This window comes from Stegastes partitus, unplaced genomic scaffold (assembly GCF_000690725.1).
Source record: "Stegastes partitus isolate 25-593 unplaced genomic scaffold, Stegastes_partitus-1.0.2 Scaffold44, whole genome shotgun sequence".
Taxonomy (NCBI): Eukaryota; Metazoa; Chordata; class Actinopteri; family Pomacentridae; genus Stegastes; species Stegastes partitus.
In genome coordinates this window covers 818,201-827,759 of record NW_007577775.1, presented here as the reverse complement: position 1 = coordinate 827,759, position 9,559 = coordinate 818,201, and the positions used below count along the sequence as shown (strand labels likewise).

Here is a 9,559-nt window from a genome sequence, read left to right as displayed (position 1 = left end):
TGTGTGTGTGTGTGCGTGTATGTGTGTGAGAGAGAGAAAGAGAAAGGAAACAGACATTTGATTTGCACACAGTTTTGTGTGTGCATGTACGTGTGTGTGTGTACATGTGTGTGTGTGTGTGTGTGTGTGTGTGTTGCCTTAGTAGATCACTGATTGGCACCAAGCCAAGATATTATTATGTCTTGAACATAATACCAGGCATTCATTGTTATTTTCATTCAGTTTTCAGTGTAATTTTACAACACTCATCCGAAATGAATTCATTTTATTTGAAACTAGATCTTTTCCTGTGATTTTGCGACATGTAACAGGAAATTTTACACAACACACGCTAAGATCCAAGTCACGGACTCTGAGCTGCTATTTTCTTCATTTATCCCTGTTTCTGCTGTTACCGAGACATTATTGATCACTGTCTTCTGAGGCCTGTCTGGGCAGCATCAGACTGATGAAATGGGTTAGGGGGTGCCTCTCTCATAGGTGACCTGACCTTGTCTCCTCTGCCTCAGCCCCCGACAGTGATCCTCAACCCCTTGAGGGATGCACAGGATCGATAGATTGGTCTTTTACCCGCACCAATCACCCAGGACTCCCCATCCGGCTCGGGCATAGCCGAGGAGGGGAGCTGCTGCTGCTGCTGCTGCTGCTGCTGCTGCTGCAATATATAGAACATTCCAGAAGAGTCTGTTAGCTTGCTTCATACCAGAGCAGGGATACGATAGCTTAGGTGCTTGTTTGTGTGTGTATAAGAGGGTGTAAGGGGGGGTTACATTACAGCTATGCTATTGTCTAATTGTCTCCTCTTATCATTAGTGACAACCATGACCTCTGTTATTGGCATATCTGCATTCTGCCTGCACTGCAGAGCCTCCACCACACTACTTGCAGCGTTTTCTCTCCCAAGAGCGGCAGGGCCCATGCCTCATAAATACAAACACAATCTCTCCTACACCTCCTGACTGCAGGACAGGACTCCACACATATCTGCCCGTGGAGCGCAGCCCATTTGCATACATATTAAAGTGACGCCTCAGAAAAAAGGAAGAGAGAGAAAGAGGGGGGAAGAGGGAAGGAGGAGAGGGGTTGGAGGGGGGGAGAGAGAGAGAGCGGGTATATGCAAACAAGGCTTTCATCTAATATGCAAGAACCGGCATTGCTCTGGCATAAATCTGCATCTGAGCTCCGGCAAAGAGAGCAGAGCCCATTTGACAGTAAATGGGCTAGGGATGGCTGTCAGATGCACAGGGGAACACTGTGTTACCCCACTGAGAACAGGGGCGATTGATCAGTATGGCATGTCACATATAGCAAGAACTACAAGGTTACAATAGTGCATACTAAGTAAAACCTATGGGTCGGATCAGAGGGGGAAAATTGAGGGATAGATGGTAATGTATGTTAATACAAAAAATATGAAATATTTCAACATTTTCACCAACACACTGGTTTGCTGTTTGGTTTTCGTGCATTGTACTCAGTGAAATAAAACATAATGATTTGTGAACTTTACAGATGCTGGTAAGCACATTAAAAAAAAAAAAAAATCTTTTAATAGAGCATGGCTGTCTATTTTCAACTCTTTCCAGTGTTGCTAGGCTAAGCTAAGGGTTGGCTGTTGGCTCCAGTTTCATATTTACCAATTTTATCAATCTCCTCATCTAATTCAGCAAGAAGACACACAAACACACACTAATTACTGTCATCTTGTTGCATCATCACCATCAGCACAACAGTTATTTTGGCATCTGTGAAATGCAGCACACTGCATTGTGGGATTGTTGGAGTTCATGTCCACAGCATGGATATTAAATGGATATTATGGGTATGTTACAACACCCATCCAACCATGCAGGGCTGGACAATATAGCTGAAAAGTTTATTGTGATGCATTAGTTACATTTTCGGTCAGTATCAATTATTATAGATCATTTTAATGATCTGTTTTTAATAAAGACCAAGAGAAAACTTTACCTTCAGTTTGGTTGTTTGTGTGTGTATAAATTTGACCACCTATTTATTAAGGTAGAAGTTTAAAATACCTTACACATACATAAGAATCAATGAATCATCTCAGGAGTTTTTTTACTTACATGGAGGCGTTGTTTTTTTGTTTTTTTTTTTACTGTGAAGCCAGTCCCTGCTAACTGCAACTAGAGGAGGTTTTGCGGACTTGGACGGAAGCATCAAGGTATCCAGGTGGGTACGGACTACCGTGTCTTAGGAGACCTGAACAGAAACCTGCAGGAAGAGCAATAAAGGGCAAAGAGGCTCTATTCATAAGGCATGATAGGCTGTTTACAAGTCAGGATGGGAGCATGCTTAGAGTTTGTTCATGCAACTGAACTTGGTGTCTTTATTATGTGCTTTCATTTTCACTGGTGGTTTACATCTAATGCATTTAAATGAAGCTATTGAAGATACTATCAAAGAATTTTTCTATTACTATCAATTAAGTGTCTGATGCTGGTGCATACATCATTATTGTTTTATCATCCAGGCCCACTACCTTACTATTTAGTATGCCAGAAAAAGATTCAGTACATCCCAATAGTTTTGCAGCATACATTTTGCAGTATGCTTTCCTGGCCATTCACACCAACCAGCCTCTGCATGAGATCCATCACGTGTCACAGTGTCTCACGCAAGTAGAAGCAAGTTTGAGCTGCCGAGAGTGCACAGACAGATGACAGCTCATTTTGTATGACAGACTGTGATGGATGTATAAGTAAGACGGTCAAAGCTTAAGGTGCAATATTATGATGAATTAGTATGTCCCAATTGAATGCATACCACATTCAACAGTGTGTAGTTATTAAGGGTTGCTGCAGTATGTGTCGAAAGTAAAAGTTTAGGTTCTGGGTCAGAGGGTAATTTTTTCATTCCGTTGTGGAATTTTTGAGAGCATTATGTATGAGTTAAACTATTAACAACACAGCAGACAGTCGGTGTACTCCACTACATAGGAAATAGAAACACAGCTATCAAGAACATCTAAATGTAGACATATGCACCCCAGCGCTGTCACTGTGAACACTCTCATCGGGTTCATTGTGATGTCACCCACTAGTTTGTGAATTACTGTTTTGAAGCATTGAGTTTGCAATTTGGCTGTCACCGACTGAGGACTGAAGGACTCTCTACTGATGCAGTGGTGACCTGTCAAACGAAAGGTAGAACTGCCCCCAAACATCCTCTTTTTCCATTTATTTTTTACTCTAAATAGGGCCATCATTTTTGAAATGAACGTCATGCTGTATTTAACAAGTCCTGAAATAATGATCAAAGCCATAAACTCTTAAGAAAAATGTTATCTGAAGCAACAAATCAAGTGAGAAGTAGGTCATTTTCTCATAGACTTCCATACTATCACACCTCTTTTTGCAACCTTTGGATTCTCCCCCCTGCTGGTTGTTGAAAAGAATTCAGGTTTAGGGAACTTCTGCGTTAGCTTTGCTTTTCAGAACCAGAGACTACATCCGTCTTTTTTATACAATCTATAATAGTCTTAGCGGCTGCATTCCAGATCATATACTTTCTCTTTTTAATTTCGGTACGTACTGTGGCTGCTCTAACAAAGGACATACTGTTTCATGCAGTGGCCTATAATTGGGACATACTACTTCCTCATACTATTTCACTCAAAGCTTTGACCATTGCAGTTTGCCGTGCCAAATGAGCTTTCATCTGTCTGTGTGCTCTCGGTGGCTCGAGCTTGCTTATACTCGTGCAAGACACCACGGCATATGTGACGCAACTGCGCAGAGGATTGTGGGTCAGAATGACCAGAAATGCAAACAGGCTGGTATGCTGTTGAATCCAAGCGGATATAGCAGTACATTTGGGGATTTTTGGCTCACTACATTTGACGTACTATATACTGAAACATACTAAATCATTTTCTGGCATGCTATATAGTATAACAGGATGAACACTGGAACGTACCTTAAGTTTTGTTTCTAGTCTTTATGCTATATATATATATATATATTAAGCTATACGAACCATCTGTTGGCAACATATTTATCATACTGACATTATAGTTGTAAAGAGCGAAGATCTTAGATCCAATGTAGTGCAAGAAAGCAACAATGAAAAAAAAGTATTTTGGAAAACTTTTCCTTTAAAAGGCAAAGCATCCAAAGTTCCTAAAGCATACTGCACTGCTGCATGATCCAATTAACTTGCGCTGAAACATACAGTACGCATTGTCCTCGAACAGGCAGATGCTTAACACTTCTAGAACATTTTTGCACAAGCAAAAGTAGAGCGCATGATGGCAGTGTTAAAGCAAAAAGAAAAAAAAAAGTGCACCAGTGAAACTTTACTTACTGTCTTCAGAAACTGGAGTGCTGCCATGAGCTGTGGGTTTCCCCTAACTCTGTGAGTATTTCATGTTGGACACCCTTGAACTCCCTTTCCTGTTTTCCTGCCTGAGCATGTCGCATTGAAGCACGCCATTCTGTCTGTACAGGTGATCTTACGCACAGGATATGGAAACTCTGAATGTGCTGCGTGTGTGTGCGTGTGTGTGTGTGTGTGTGTTGTGTGGGGGGTGGGCGGTTGGGTTGGGGGAAGGGGGGGTGAAACAGGATATGTTGGGAATAACACAAAGCACAAAAAGTGTCACATGATCTGAAACACAGGGTTGATTTATTTGGCTTCAGAAAGAATCTGTTGCATGTGGTTTGGAGGAGAGAATGTTTTCCTTCTTTGCTCTCAGTGTGCTCAGACACAACACATGGAAACATTTTCTGAGAGGCCATGGGTCTGTGAAAAAAAAGCTCCAGACATTTTATTTCTTCTCCCTCTTTTCATAGCTTTTTTTGGGTTCTTTTTCTTTTTTCTTTTTTTTCCCCCCTCAAACTGATTGAATTACATACATCTGCTCGCCACATGTAGAAATATCCCCCTAATGAATATTTGTGATGCTCTCAACGATCGCGACGTGCAATTAGCACACATATTAATAGTTTCTTTTTGGTTAAAGTTGTGTGCGGAGAGGTGGGCTCCTCATTGATTCCATGCAAGTGTAGCAGGGATATATCAATGAACACCCTATTTACAGCCTCGATTTCAGTCTGTAATAAATACACTTCCACTCATATGAGACAGTTGCATGTCTGCTCTATTGTCTGCCATAAATATGCTGGAAGGGTTGGTTAAATATTGATAACACCAATTTTCTGCCTCCCCCCCCCACCTCCCCTTACCCCACGCACTCTCTCTCTCCATCACCGGCACACACACAAGCACGTACACACATCAGACACACACACACACACACACACACACACAAACCAAACCCCTCCTTCTTTCTTTCCTTCTATCTCGCGGTTATTTCACCCTCACAGTAACCTTGCTTATGCATATTGCATATGTAAATAAAGCACCCCGCCTCTGAAGTAATTGTGTGCATCTTCAACAGAGCTGCATATCTCAGCTATGTGTTTAAGAGGAAGCACTATGGAAAGACTGAATTCTCTTTGTTTAGCAGCGGTTCTTTTCTGTTTTAGGCTCGTCCACAAACTCGACAACTAGAGCTTTTATTGATAAGCAAAGCACTGCAAGTGCAATCTTACTGTTTCAGTTTCTTGTAGTTAAGAAGGAGTTGGTCATGGGCGGGGCCGAATCCCTTGTCTGGGATATCTGGAATTTAAAATGCTTAAAGTCATTTAATAACACAGAGATTCTACAATAGCTATAATATGCATTTTTAGGAGTAATACATGTGCACATGTAGTTCAGAAATGTGAGATGTTAGCAGCAACATAATGGGCTTATTAAACCATCGTTTAGTATTTGGTTTTTGTTTTAGCACGCAGAGCAGTTATTTAACTAAATTATCAGATAAATTTACTGTTCAGGTCAAAGTTGCAGTTGTATTTTTCTTCCTCAGAAAACTCCAAAAAGTGGGGAAAATGTAATTCAAAAAATCACCCCTGCACCATTTCAGGGAACTGTGTGATGCTCTAAAAATCTGGAAGTGTTTGAAGGTCCTAGTCCACATGAACCTCAAAATTTAAAAAAAAAAAAAAAAGTTCTTTGTTGTAAGTGTGGTCCATATGTGGTCAAGAAACAGACTGAAAAAAGTATTTTATTCACAACAGAGTTTATTCACAACAGAGTTTATTTTCTTTATTTATCACTACCATACCGGCTGTGAAAGCTCCACTGGAACCCTGAGCAGATCTCATTTCAGGGTCGACCTTCAACAAAAGGCTGCTTAGATAAAGTTTACAAATTCAGATAGGAATTAAAATGATACTCTAAGGAGTGACCACCAAAATAAAACTGCATATATGAATTAATGTAAACTAATAAAGAAATGACTTTTAGTTTTTATAGAGGGTTGTCCTCTCACGTTTTTAGGCTGTAATTTGTGGTCAGTGTATGAAAGTACACTGGATGGAAGGTGGTTCTAATCTTTTGTCTGCATCATTTACAGACTTGGAAGAATAAAATCAGAAACATATTCAAATACTGCATAACATACAACCTTAAAAATCTGCCTCGATATAAACCAACATATTTATTCAACAACTTAAAAATTCACAACAGAAAACTATTATTGCAGAACTATTATTGCATTATAACGTGCAAGTTAATTTTGTGGTCATTCCTAGCACCACTATCATCACTTACTGTGTAAATACAAGAGGAAAACAGAGTTTTTGTTTCAGTTTCATTTGGTCTCAGTGGTAATCGGACTGGAATGTGGTCGTATGAAGAGAAAATAGCAGGACATTTCACCTCGTACTTGCCTCATCCGAAAAATGATCCTGTGGCACAATACTCACACTCGGCTGTAGTGCACTATAAAAGTTGCTGGTATCACTTTTCATGAAACAAATCAAAGAGTTACAATGGGCATGTTTGAAAAAGTTTAGGAATCATGTTTGCATATTCACAGGTATAAATAGTTTGTTCTAATTTATGCATTTTGTGTATTTATTTTTGTATTTAAGTATACATGCTTATTATTTTCAATTGTAGTTCCACATTTAATCCACTAAAATGGAAGAATTTTCACCTTTAATCTACTTTACTTGATCAGCATTAATAGCAGAAACAATATAGTGTATGACTTTTTGCACTCGAGTTAAAACGAGTGTGTGCAAGTAGAGTGATGTCTTCTAAACTGATACTGGGCCCATTTGACATTTGCTCTGACCTTTGGGTTTGACTCTTCCTTGCTGATTGTAGGTTGTGGTTTCTCTCCACTGATGCTCAGTAAAATGAGCTCTGCACTTATTGTTTTTTTCCCTCAATATGACATTTTGGCACCTCCACCTTGCATCCCCCCCCGAAGCAATTCCCTCATATTGTCATTTAGCCAGACACCCATAATGTACCATTTAATGTGAAACCTGATGCATCATTTTTGATCTGAATGTAACATAAAACTCCCATCTTTGTATTTACTTTTTTTCTCTCTCCATTTATACTGTTACAATAATTGGGATAGCGTTATAGAGTCTCTGGTTCAACAACAGGTTTCGGGAGACAAAGTGTACTCCACTGTATCATATAATATTATCTGACCGTACGCTGAGCTACACCACTTGATGTGAACTATAGTTTCTAGTAAACCTATTACCTGTACTCTGATTAACTGAGTCAGGCTTCCTTCCTATGAACGACTTACAAACAAAGAACACAAAAGAAAAGTAGAAAATAAAGGAAATGCAACATGAGGAAATAGATGATCATAGTGGAGTGCCAGAGCATTCACAAGTCAGAGGATAATTTAAAACTAAAGACGTGAGAGGGGAAATAACAATAAATGTGACGGCAATCTCTTTTAAAAATGTCAGTTGATAGTGAACTCCTAGTGTCGTGTAGTGTATCATTCCATATGCGTGATGTCTGAGGGCGCACTGGCCACGTTTTGTCTAAAAGGAAGATGAAGCTGATCCACCCTGTCTTGTAGTATAACAATGTGATTCATTTCACAATTAAATTTTAAGAAGTTTCTAAAAGATTTAAGGACAGTAGAAGAACTTGTATTTATATTTAAACACATTCAGTATGCATTAATATATTGTTATACACTTACATGCATTACATTTTTTTTCTGTTTTAGCTGAAACAATATTACCAAAAGTTTAGTTGGGAAAAATTATGAAGAAATGCTCAGGTAATAAACAAGACACATGATGATGACGACATCCATCTGGTTAAGTCACTACTAAGTCCTAAGCACATCACTGTATTCAGTTAACTTCAGCTTTAACTTGCCCAGTTGTTTTGTTTAGACAAGTATTTATTTTACCAGAAGCTACATTTGTTTAATAGGTTATACCTGTAAAGACATGCCAAGATATTTAGCAAAGTAAGTCTATGCTCTAAAATGCTGAAAACGCTGACCTGTACCAATATATACTATGACATGCAATGCAACACCACATCACGCTATTATCTTTTTGTGAAGCACCTTGTAACTTTGACTTTTAAAGGCGTAATACAGTTTATTGTTATCAGTGTTGTTATTATTATAACCATTCTGTAACATAAAACACATCAATCTGCTCTCTGTCATTTAAACTAAATTCCTGAGAGAGCGCATGTGTCAGACTCCAATTTACAGTATTATCAGAGCATGAGAACCATAATAGTGGCTGTCCCCCTGATTCACCTATTTGGCAGCAAATCAAAGTCATATCCAGGTGTTCAGTATGATGTCAGCCATCTGTGTGTGTGTACATACAAACAGATGTGGGGCACAGATGACAGATAATCTCTCTACAAAGAGCTTTTACACACCTCTGAGTGCAGGGACAGTATTTCTGTTATCAGAAGCAGTCCTAATGACATCATTGTCAGTTTCAGACACTACATTTAGAATTTACTGAAGGTGTGCATATGTGAATTAAACCCATGTTTGTATGCTCGCCAGTATTGGATACGGCTGCAATATAGGTAAAGTAGTATATACTATATGAGTATAGTATAGTATAGTATAGTATAGTATAGTATAGTATAGTATAGTATAGTATAGTATAGTATAGTATAGTATAGTATGTTCTGTTCTGTTCTATTCTATTCTATTCTATTCAATTACTCTGTACTATATGTTCTATTCTTTTTTATTACTCTCTGCTTGAGTATATTCTAGTCTAGTCTAGTCTAGTATAGTCTATTACTTTGTACTACAGTATGTTCCGTTCTATTTCATTACTCTCTATTCTATTTTATTCTATTCTATTCTATTACTCTGTACTATATGTTCTGTTCTTTTTTATTACTCTCTACTTGAGTATATTCTAGTCTAGTCTATTACTTTGTACTACAGTATGTTCCGTTCTATTTTATTACTCTCTATTGTATTGTATTGTATTGTATTGTATTCTATTCTATTCTATTACTCTGTACTGTAGTATGTTCTGTTCTATTCAATTCTATAATGTTCTCTATCATGGTTTTGTAATGTTCTAATGTTAAATCCTGTTACTCACTTCTAAATTGTGTTCTTCTCTGGTCTATTCTACTCTGTAAAGTCATATTATCTTATTATCTTCTCTTCTCTTCTTTTCTATTACTTTTTTCTATGGCATGTTCT

At 38.4% G+C, this 9,559-nt stretch overlaps 1 long non-coding RNA gene across 1 annotated transcript in view; it reads right to left on the bottom strand.

Moving 5' to 3' along the window:
* LOC103375751 (uncharacterized) overlaps positions 1-4,446 on the bottom strand; it is a 17,492-nt gene extending 13,046 nt beyond the window's left edge. The window contains exon 1 of the long non-coding RNA XR_521245.1: positions 4,330-4,446. This is a non-coding gene — a long non-coding RNA (uncharacterized LOC103375751). The remainder of the gene's footprint in view (positions 1-4,329) is intronic.
* Between the last annotated feature and the right edge of the window lie 5,113 nt (positions 4,447-9,559).